Below are 11799 nucleotides of genomic sequence, written 5' to 3' on the forward strand. Positions count from 1 at the left end.
CAATGCATGACATTCACCTCAGTTCTAAAATAAGCAGTTAAACAAGTTTTTTCTTTTCATTTAAAATATTGCAGTAAGAAATACATGAGTCAACTGATTATTTTTTTTCTTAAGGAAAATCAATTGCATTTGGATAAGTGGCTAGGATACATACTGGTGAGGAATTAGACCTTTGTTATCAGCTACTGGTCCTTAACATTCATGCAATTAAAGATTTATGAGCAAACAGATCTACACACTGATCTTAAACTCTAGTCTTAGTGCTTTTTACAAAGAGGCCCTGAAACACATCAGTGTGACCAGTGAGAGAACTGGGGTCAGTCTCCATAGTTGGGCATATCAGTCCATGTTTGTATTATCTACACACTTTTAATAGATACCTTTAATACCACTGTATTTGGCATTACAGACAGAAGTGACTACTTTGCATTAGCAAATGTATTGATTTTACTAAAAATGCAGACAATGAATGCTAGATAATTGCTGTGAGAATATGCACAGATATGTACATTCAAGAATTCTTCTGGTAATGAACTTGTACTCTCTGTAGGACATTAGCCAGCCCCCTGAGTACACCAGGTTTTTGTTTTTTTATATACATGCACAAATAGCCATATTCCCTTTCTTTCATACCTCATTCCTTTTTTAATTAGAAAGTATACAAAGGGGAAATACTATAGACTTTTGCATCTTGAAGTATATTTTTTTCTCTCTTGAATTTCTGGGGTGGCTATGTATAACATTGAATAAACAAATATCATTCAACAATGGATTTAAATTATACTACTGACACCTTGAAGGCCTGCCAGTTTGCAGATAGCTGCAACTAATTATTAGCTTGCTTAATGTTGAAATGTATATTTAGTTTTCTAAAGCCCAGAGACCTGGAGAGGGGAGGTGGTTAAAGTAGAGGTAGGTGCATGACACCTCCAACTATGTTCTTCTGTCTCAAGGTTGCTTTGGCTATTTGTGGACTTTTTGTAGTTCCACATAAATTTGGGGGTATGGATGAACCTAGAGGCTATTATGCTAAGTGAAATAAGTCAGATAGACACAGGCAAATATGGTTTACTTATATGTGACATCTAAAAAAAGTTAAACAAAACAAAACAAAAATAGACTCATAGAAACAGAACAAAACAATGGTTACCAGAGGGGAGATGGGGGATGGGTGAGAAAAGGGAAGGGGAATATAGTCAATAGTATTGTGATAAGTTTTCATGGTGACAGGTGATCACTAGAATTAGAGGGGTGACCACATTGTAAGGTATAAAAGTGTCAAATCACTATATTGTACACTTGAAACTAATATAACTAATATATATTGTATACCAACTATCTATATATATCTATATATATAAAAAGCCAATGTCCCTGACAACCATGACGACTGAATGACCAGTCACAATGAGATGCATTGAGCACCTCTGGGTCCCTTGCCCATGGCCCACAGGCTCCAATGGAAGCAAGGCGGGCAGTGAGTGGGCAGGGAGGTGAACACGAGGAGCAAGCCCATGCATTTTACATTGGACCTGATTATGATGTACTTGGCCTTTGTTAAAACTAAAAGTAGTGAAATTAATTTGGGGGAGGGGTTAATATGTAAACTTTCAATGCAGAGTCTTTTTTTCCCCTTCTTCACTAAGATGCTATATACTAGTAGCAGCATGAGTTTTGATGTCTGACTCATGGATGAGATACAGGAATGGCCCATGGAAAGGATGTGCCCTTTCATTCCGCAGGCACACAGGCTGCCGCACCTGAACCAGAGGTGGAGGACACTGAGTTCCCTTTATTACTTCTTTCTCCTGCACCCCGATATGTGATCCAGCACTTTCACCTTCTTCACCTGCCTGTCCATTTCATTGATACTTTGTACCTCATTTGTACTGTTTTCCCATCTGGGCCATCCCTCTTTGCCACCTCCATTTGCTCTTCTGGCTTGAACTACACAACTATTACCTTGTAATAGGTTTTATTCTTTGTTTCTCCTGGAAGTAGAAGGATTTCTACAGTAGATAAGGTTGGTTGGTAGATAGAAATCCTATCTAATAAAAGCCATCAGCCCCTCACCCAGGCCGGCCACACCCTCATGGGGTGAGGGTCCCCGCTGGGGGGCTTGGCTAGCCTGAAAATGGCCCTCAGCCCCTCACCCAGACTGTCCAGGCACCCCAGTAGGACTCCCCACCCTGAAGGGGCTGTAGCCAGCCTGCAAACAGCCATCAGCCCCTCACCCAGGCTGGCCAGGCAATAAAATATATTTAAAAAAAAATAAAAATAAAACAAAATAATAAAAAAAATAAAAATGTTGGTAGCTTGTAAACTTCATGTGGTCAGGAAGTATTTCTGTGTTTTCTAAATTATTGCTGTTAACATGTAACTGTTGCTACTTTGAGTGATCGAGTTCTGTTGTTAAAGTCACGTGGGCATGGAAATACTGCAGTGACAGCCTGCAGGGCTTGTTTGTGTGGCTGGCAATAGAGTGAATGCAAGGTCTTATCTCTCAACTCATCCATTAATGAGGCAGCCTAGAGTTGGAGCGATGCCTATGGACCGAGGAGTCAGATGAGTTGGATTCCAATCTCAAACCATTTGCTAACTTGTAATTCTGGGCAAGTTATTCAGTTTTCCAAACTGTAGACTTTCCTCACAGGGATGTCCCAAAGTTAACTGAAATAATATGTGAAGTGCCTAACACATGGAGAAATGCTGTTAAAATGTTATCTATGATGGCCACCTGCTTCCTGGAACAGAAATGAAATTTGAGAGTGTGTTTCATTAAAGAATACATACATTCCAGGTAAAGAAAGGAGTGAAAAAAGAATTCATTTATATCTATCACATGACTGTAAGACATGGCATCTTTTAGTTTAGTTATTTTGGAGAACAAATGATAGTACAACAAATGAACAATAATCTTTCATGTTCCTTTGCACATCTTACAGTAGACAGAGGTTGCTTTAATTAGCATCACCACTGATTGCTATGCAATACCTAGAAGAAATATTTGCTACTCTGGGATCAAACTTTTAAAAGTTTTAGAGACAATGAGAGTCACCAGTAGCATCACAAATCATAAATGACTCACACTTAGTGTACCGGTAGCTCTTGCCCATTTCTACCCAGCAATCCTGTGATTTTTTATATCCATTTGTGACTACAAACTCTTTGTCTGTCCTGTGACACCTAAGTCAATGCATGCCCAGAAAAGGCATTTAATAAAATGTATTAAATGAATGATGAAGGAAAATCTTCCCTTTGCATATAACCCACTTTCATGGATTTCTAATCTCATAAAAATCTAAATGCAATTTTAATATCTTTCTTTAAGAATAATGGTTATCTTGGCCCTTTAGGTTTTGTCGTCTTGGAGTTTTCCTAAAGTCAGTAATGCTTTCTGCTGGGACATGGTAGTTCCACAGGGATGAATGGTGAGTTCAGCACACAATTGTCATATGATCATGCCTTCTATGACAGTCAGATGACCATTACTTTCATTAAAAATAGTGATAAACTTGACTTGGTTGTCCATGTCTAGCATTTGCTCAAACCCAGGAAAATAAATTTGTTCTTCCTGTCTTTTGTACTAGTTTGTTAACATTTAAATTATCTTCTTTACTTTGTTATCTTTAAGATTGCAAAAATTATATTTGAGGTGATAGTTATATGTTCTGCTGGGTATTTAAAGAACACATTTTGAGTTTTTTCTCATGTAATAGCTAACACGTATACTGTTTGATATGTGCCAAGTTCATAGCTACCGTGCTATGATATGGAATTTGAATCCTTGATTGTTCTAAAATTTTAATAGCTGACTTATATTAGTACAGTTTTCAGAGCATAGTTTTGAAATCAGTTTGCAAATTCCAGTCTATAATCTTTCTGAGAATACAAAGAATAAAATACAAATTATGTATTCACCTTGAATACCTTACTTAACCTCTTTAAGCCTCATTTTCTCACCCATAAAATGAGAATTATTAATAACACCAAAGAGATACTGTAAACATTAAAAGAGATAATATATAAAACATGTCTCAGCCTAGCCAGTTTGGCTCAGTGGATAGAGCCTTGGCCTTGTAACTGAAAGGTCCCAGGTTTGATTCTGTCCAAGGGCACATGTCTGGGTTGCAGGCTTGATCCCCAGTGGGGGGCATGCAGGAGGCAGCCGATCAATGATTCTCTCTCATCATTGATGTTTCTATCTCTCTCTCCTTATCCCTTCCTCTCTGAAATCAATAAATATATTTTTAAAAAATAAAGGGGAAAAAACCTATTGTATTCACTATTTTCTGAAACAATAAGAAAAAAAGGCTTGAATTACTCAATGTGGGAAGATTCAAAGGATAATGAAAACACTGGAGAAAATATAACAGTTAACAGTTAAAAATAGTCTGTTACGAATCCTTCACACACAGATAATACTCTCCCCCCCCCCACCACACACACACACACACACACACACACACACACACACCAGTGCTGTGTAGATATTTATTTCACTTAACAACAGCCAGATCTCTTTGGATATGAATAATTTTACAATCTGAAGGCAATAATTTTGCTTTGTAAGAAAAATTATCTGAGCATTTTATGGTCCTATGAATAGTAGGTGAAATGCAGACGTATTAGATAGGAAATGATACATTAAATACTATTTGCTAGTCAATAAATACATGAATACATACTATTCATTAGATATGTACTGAAAAAAATTCAAAAGTTGCCTCTTTATTCTTGAGAGGTAGAAATGGCCAATGAAGACACCATATTTAAGAAAGCACAGAAAGATGCCTTAGCTGGCTTGGCTCAGTGGATAGAGTGTCAGCCTGCAGACTGAAGGGACTCAGGTTCGATTCTGGTCAAGTGCATATGCTTGGGTTGTGGGCTCCATCCCCATAGGGGATGTGCAGGAGGCAGCCAATCAATGATTCTCTCTCATCATTGATGTTTCTATCTCTCTCTCTCCCTCTCCTTATCTCTCTGAAATCAATAAAAATATTTTTTTTTAAAAAGCATAGAAATGAAATAAAGTCTTTGAAATGATTAAATATCCAGTTGTGAACTTGGGAAAGAAGCTGATGGTCTTTGGAAATGACAAGAAAACCAGTCAAGTAAGACTTTCCCTGCTGTTGTTTAATAACTAGAATATGCTGAACTAAACAAAATGTCCTCCTCCTATACATATATACATATATATCTTCTTAGGATCATTGTCATCTTAAATTTATTATAGTGCTAGTAACAAGGATTATGGGGTTCTTCCCCATGTAGGAAGCTCACAATTTACATCTGGCTTTTAATATCAATAATTATATTTCAGAGAATGTCGCTAGATGCATAGAAGATTAAAATCGAGATATATTTAAAAATACATTTAATGCAAATTCTGAACATCAAACAGTGAAATATTAAAAACCATTCATGTACATTCAAGATTCTTTATAATCCAATTGAAATAAGAGTCTACATTGAATAAAATTAGCCCTTCGCTCTTAAAAAACAATAAGTTTGTTGACAAATGAATGCATAAAAATAATTCCTAGGGAACTGGTGCTAGCATAGATGCATAGACACAGGTCAAGTCTATGAGTGAACTAAGAATGAACAAGACAAATGCTTGCCTTCACAGAGCTTGACTGTAAGAAGATTAGGTCAGGGATGAGAATCCAAAATTGCCACCATCACAGACCTGAGATGCCACTTCTGAGAATGGCCAGAGATACACCCAGTAGTGGACTGGGGGCGTGACTGAAGGGCTGGCACCGACTTGAAGGCGTGGCTGTTCTGGATTTCCCAGAGGAGCCAATGGCTGCCTAGGAGGTGGAGCTTTTGACGCTGACTGGCATAGAAACTGACCAATCAGAGCCAAATCTGGGTGAACTGCAAGGAGCTATTGGCTGCCTAGGAGGCAGAGCTTTTGACACTGACTGGCATAGAAACCAACCAATCAGAACCTAATCTGGGTAAACTGCGAAGGCAGAACCTAAGGTGGAGGAGGGGTTTTAAGGGCAATAGCTGTTTGGTGTAAGGCAGTGGTCAGCAAACTGCGGCCCCTTGAGTGTGGCTCTTCCACAAAATACCATGTGCAGGCGCGCATGTACAGTGCAATTGAAACTTTGTGGCCACACTAAAGGGACCAAAGAGCCGCATGTGGCTTGCGAGCCGAAGTTTGCCGACCACTGGTGTAAGGTATAAGAAAGCGGTTCAATTTTTTTAATAACCAGTTTGGCAGTATAGTGCATATGGCTGGCTATCAGTCCAGATATAGGGGTTATGTATTTTTGTCTGCCAAGAGCATCTCCTCCTGCTGAAAAAGGCTCCCCTCCCCCCATTTAAGCAATCCTATCCTATATAATCTATCTATACTAATAAAAGGGTAATATACTAATTAGACCAGGTCGACCAGCCATCTTCCAGATGTCTGACGTCTAATTAGGGAGGGCCGTTGGGGGAAACCAGGTGGGCAGGGGAGGACAGTTGGGGGCATTAGGCAGGCAGGCAGGTGAGTGGTTAGGAGCCAGTGGTCCTGGATTGTGGGAGGGATATCTTACTGCTGGCAGTTGGATATCCCCCGAGGGATCCCGGATTGGAGAGGGTACAGGCTGGTTTGAGGGACACCCCCTGCCCCCGTGCATGTATTTCATGCACCGGGCCTCTGGTATATTATAAAGAAGGTGATAGTTTCAAGAAAAGGCCTACATCAGTCAGACTTTCGTTTTACTTACTAAATTTGACATGTTTGTAATCACATTTCACTGACTGACATGAGCATTGCTGAAATATGTATTATGGTACAAATGTGAGCTTCTTAGCATTTAAAATAACAGCTGGCTTTTCCATATCTACTAGTTGCCAGATGCTGCATGCATCTGTAGACATGATCATGAATCCCCCAAACATACAAGGTAGGAATGTTATTTCATTCTACAGATGAAAAAGTTGAGGATCGGAAAGGAAAACAATTGGTCTAATTTCACATGGCTAATCTGTGGGAAATGTAAGAAGCAAATGCAGGCAGTATATTATCCACAATATGTGTAACCAAGTAGTTTGTTTTTTAACAAATTATTTAAGATGGTAATGAAAAGTAAAATCTACTTCTAAGGTAGTTGGTGGTATTTTTCCTGTAGCAGAACTACTCTAAAAAATTGTACTTTCCAATTAAAATAATTTTGAAAAATAAAAATTATGATAATAGGTAACCTAAAACTAACTTCCTCAGAATAATATTCCTATTAATACTGATAAAACCAAATTTAAAGCTTAATTTTATCCACTTGAAGTACAGACAACAAATGAATTTTAGCATAAAATGCATGACTTACTTAAAATAAAGCATTGGTTTAGCCAACTCTAGTTTATTATTTAATAGCAAATCAAATATTTTATTCATTCTAGTAAGGCAGTAATGAGCAAACATGTCTTACTAGAAAAAAAAATGGAGCATAAGAAATTAGCTATGGCCTTTGCAAGAGGAAAGAATATACCTGCACATTAGAATTTCCCTAATTAGACATTTCTAATTAGGTACTCCCATCCCAAATACACTCTAGAAGACGCCTTATAATTAAATATCTACAACTGTAATCCTTGCCAGGCCCTTATATTATGTTCATCCAATGAGTATATTTCTTTCACATAATATTTAACAATTTGTATCTCTCTTGCTTATTGATTTCTAACATAAATGATGGGATTTTGATAATCTAAAACTAACAAAGTATTTGTTTTAAAGATTCATAAAAGTGACAATTTTTAAATTAATCACTAACTTGAATTTCTTACAATGAGGTTTCAAAGTTATGCAAATAGCAAATATGTGTCACTTTCTTGTCTTTTGTTATGAAACCACCTTTTTATGCAAAGCAATGACAGTAGCTGACCTTGCGCAACATAAGTTCCATTTTTAGAATTTGTTGTCTGAACTAGCTAGCTAAAATTATGAGACACTTTGAGCTGAGCGTCTCGTGTGTGTGCTGGTACTCCCATCCCAAATACACTCTTAATCCATATACTTGTTCCAGTTGGAATCCTATTTTTGTCTCAGGCTAACCAGGAAGCAGGATGCAACCCTATTTTCACCAGAGAGCATTAGTAAGTTATTCTTGCATTAAAAGCATTGGGGGGGGGGAGGGGGAATGTATATTTTATTAAAGATTTTCTTGGGAGATGAATGGTGACTTATATCACACATTGTAAAATATTTCACTACAAAACTTTCCTTACTTTTATTTCCAGTAATGACAGACTAGATAGTTTGAGACCAACCACCACCTGAGTGGTAAGTAGAAAAGCTAGACAATGAACAGAACACCCCCCTCCCCACACACACACACAAGGAGTTAGGATGAGATGGAAAGAGACCAGTCTAAGAGAGACCTAACCCCAGATTGAAATCGTCTTAATTTTTTATTGGATTATGGTGATTTGGATGCCTAGAGCTCCCAGCCCAGTCTGCTGTAGAGGCAAATTTAATCTCCTCTGAATGTAAGCTGTAAGCAACAACTTTATATTGTTTATCAATGACACAGTTTAAACGTAAGAATACAGAAAGGTTGAATATAATTGTATGGATGAAGTGAAAATTCTAATGTAAAGGAAGCTAGCGTAGCTTTTATAATATCAGACCTAGCAGACTTTAACCCATAAAATGAAATTGACACATTATACTGATCTGTCAATTATTACAAGGTCTTTGTTTTCTGCTCTACTAATTAAAAGAATAAATGAAATCAAATATTAAAAAACATTTTTTGGGGAAAATTTGACTATTTTGATGTTGCAGTTTGGGAAATTGAACTCTTCATAGAATAGAATTAGGGGCTGTTTTTACTTTGAAAGCCTGATAAATTCTTTATAAAAATATTTATAAAACAGTTTTTGGATTGTTTGTGGGTTTTTATTTAATTACTAGAGGCCTGGTGCACAAAATTCGTACGCGGGGCTGGGGAGGAGGTGTTCTTCAGCCCAGCCTGCACCCTCTCACAATCTGGGACTCCTCGGGGGATGTCCGACTGCCAGTTTAGGCCCGATCCTGCAGGACATCCCTCTCGCAATCCGTGACTGCTGGCTCCTAACTGCTCACCTGCCTGCCTGCCTGATCGCCCCTAACCACCTCTTCTTTGCCCCCCGCCTCTGCAGCTTCATCCAGAAGGATGTCCGGAATGGTGTTCGGAAGGTCGTTCGGCTGTATCGTCTAATTAGCATATTATGCTTTTATTATTATAGATATATATTCTTTCTTTCACTTTCTACTGATAAATGTATCATAAAGTAAATGCTTAAAAGTGAGAAAAAATATTGAATGTTAACAAATGTTATTGAACCCATTTATCCAAGGTATAAGATTGTAACATAAAGTTTCTGTTTTCTGGTTCAAAACAGCATACTACTGGCAATTTCCTATGATCTCACCTAATAATTATTGTCCTGGATATATTTCAGCACCCATTTTGAAGTTGTTATGTTTCTAAATAATCAATATAGGTGTTTTGTTTTGAATAATATACTAATTCTTTATCCTTCTACAATTTTATATAAGCTGTAGACCACATAGATTACTTAGGACTCTAAGTATTTTACTCTTCACATTAAAAATCTAATAATTTTTCCTGCTGCTATCTCTTTTTAGATACAGCTAAATTCCTCTAAATTTTAAAACTATTTTTTATTATTTGCTAAATATAGTGAGCATTAGCTTCTCGGTATTTTTGGCAGGGGCTTTGCAGGGGGTGCCCTACATAGAAGTATGGTGTAAGGTCTGTCACCAACGGCCTAAGCTAGACTGTGGCTCTGCCAAACCATCAACTTCTCTGTGCCTCAGTTTACAAATCTGTAGAATGCTACTAACAGTCTTTCACCCTTCAAAGAATTATTATGAAGCTTAAATGCACTAACAACGGTGTTTAAAATGGCCTGGGATATGGCAAGTGTTAAAGAAATGTTAGCGAATATTGTTATAGAACACTAGGGGCCCAGTGCATGAATTCGTGCACCTTGAAAGGAACTGTGGGCTATAAGGCTGCAGTAGGCACAGGGGCAGGTCTCAGCCCATCCTCCGCACCACCACCTGGCCCCTCATGCTGTGGACCCCAGTCCCCTGTCTGCCAGCAGCCCTGCTCCCACCACCACCACTCCCATGAGCTGACGGTGTCGGCCCCACTTGCACCCCCTGGTGGTCAGTGCATGTCATAGTGACCAAATGTTCGGTTGTTCTGCTGTTCGGTCTATTTGCATATTAGCCTTTTATTATATAGGATATTTGATAAATCGACTATAGATGGTCATAGAACATCTTATGAAAAAGGAACTTGAGAGCAGAAATCTGCAAATAAGATCTGAGATGAATCTTAAAAAGGGTAAGCTTTTGAAGTCAGACTGAACAGATCTATATAAAAGTGTTTGCCCTTGGTAACTTAATATTGCTTTCCTGTACAAAAAAGTAGCCACCTTTCAGGCAGTTGTGAGTTGAGAAGTAAGGTATGTAGTTCTGGGACCCTGTTTGCCTGCAGGAGTGAGAGCATTCATCCATGGTGCGTGTTAGCATCTGGATGCTTTCTGCTGGCTGTGCATACTAGATATTGCCCGCTGTAAAAATGATTTCCTATCTAGACAGGATTCTGCATCTGCACTGAAATGAATCTTCACTACATCCTACATTTTGCAAATAGCAACAAAAGCACATTAAAATCCATCTGGCATGGCTTTCAGTGACAAAAGATGGGAAAGATTGACATCTAGTGGCGTTCTAGCAGTATAGCATAAAATGTTAATCCAGTCAAATATACTAACATACAGGTTGTCCCCAAAAATGTACAAACACTTTAGCAGCTGGTTCTATTACATTTTGAAAATGAAATGTATCTTAACAAACACTGCTTTTATAATTATTCAAAGTGTGTGTGTACATTTTTGGGGACACCCTATATTCTCCACCTTATGGCGGGCTCCTCATAAAAAAAAAATTCATATAAAGCAAGTTTATGTTATTATTTATAAGATATAACTATTGAAATTTCTTGTAATCATTTAAAAATATTGCCCTTATAAGTTTTGCCACCTAGGTAATATTTTTTTTCATTTTTTATTTTAAATCATATATTAATTCTGTATTTCTCTATATTTCATATAAGCTGTGAATTTCATAGTTTCCTAGCACTTTCTGAGATTATTATATTATTCACATTAAAATAAATAAACATAACATTGTTTTAGTGGTCTTCTTGTAAAGTAGTTACTCGTAAAATACACTTAAATGTATAGAGGAATTCAACATATTTTAAAATAGAAGTTTTTGATTTTAGAACAGTTTTAAATGTACAGAGAAGTTGCTTCCTATTATCAACATTTCATGTTATTATGGTACATTTGTCACGATTAATGAACCAACAATGATGCATTATTATTAACTGAACTCTATTTCATTCCAGTTTCACCAATGTATTAAGGTTCTCCGGAGAACTGGAACCACTAAGATGCATCTATATCCAGGTCTAGAGCACATCTTTATCCTTACTTACAGACTTATATATATAGAGAGAGATAGATAGGTGGCAAGCACTTGTCTGGACAGACCTTCCCACCCAGAGCGCACAGGGAGAGGGAAGGCCAGGCCCTTGCTCCCTGGAGGCCAGGAGAGGCCCCTGGAGCTGGTGCCAAGAGGCTGAGCGACCTTCAGCCAAAGCTCAGGTCACAGGAATGTGAAATCTGGCCTCTGGTGGCCGGAAGGGGAACCGCCTGCTCTCCCGGAGGTCAGGGTCCTGGGAAAGGGGGAGGTGGGGAGGGTGGGAAGTGGGC

The 11799-nt window shown here is 38.0% G+C and overlaps 1 protein-coding gene across 2 annotated transcripts in view; it reads left to right on the forward strand.

The window, feature by feature from the left end:
• Window positions 1-11340: 11340 nt before the first annotated feature.
• The window catches only part of LOC102242191 (protein FAM149A), a 21986-nt gene continuing 21527 nt past the window's right edge, over window positions 11341-11799 (forward strand). The window contains exon 1 of one of the 2 annotated variants that reach the window (XM_005878174.2): window positions 11341-11753. The gene's annotated coding sequence lies outside the window, so the exon portion shown is untranslated. The remainder of the gene's footprint in view (window positions 11754-11799) is intronic. The other variant, XR_001364423.1, reaches the window with a different exon arrangement.

Source organism: Myotis brandtii, unplaced genomic scaffold, assembly GCF_000412655.1.
Source record: "Myotis brandtii unplaced genomic scaffold, ASM41265v1 scaffold5483, whole genome shotgun sequence".
Classification (NCBI taxonomy): Eukaryota; Metazoa; Chordata; class Mammalia; order Chiroptera; family Vespertilionidae; genus Myotis; species Myotis brandtii.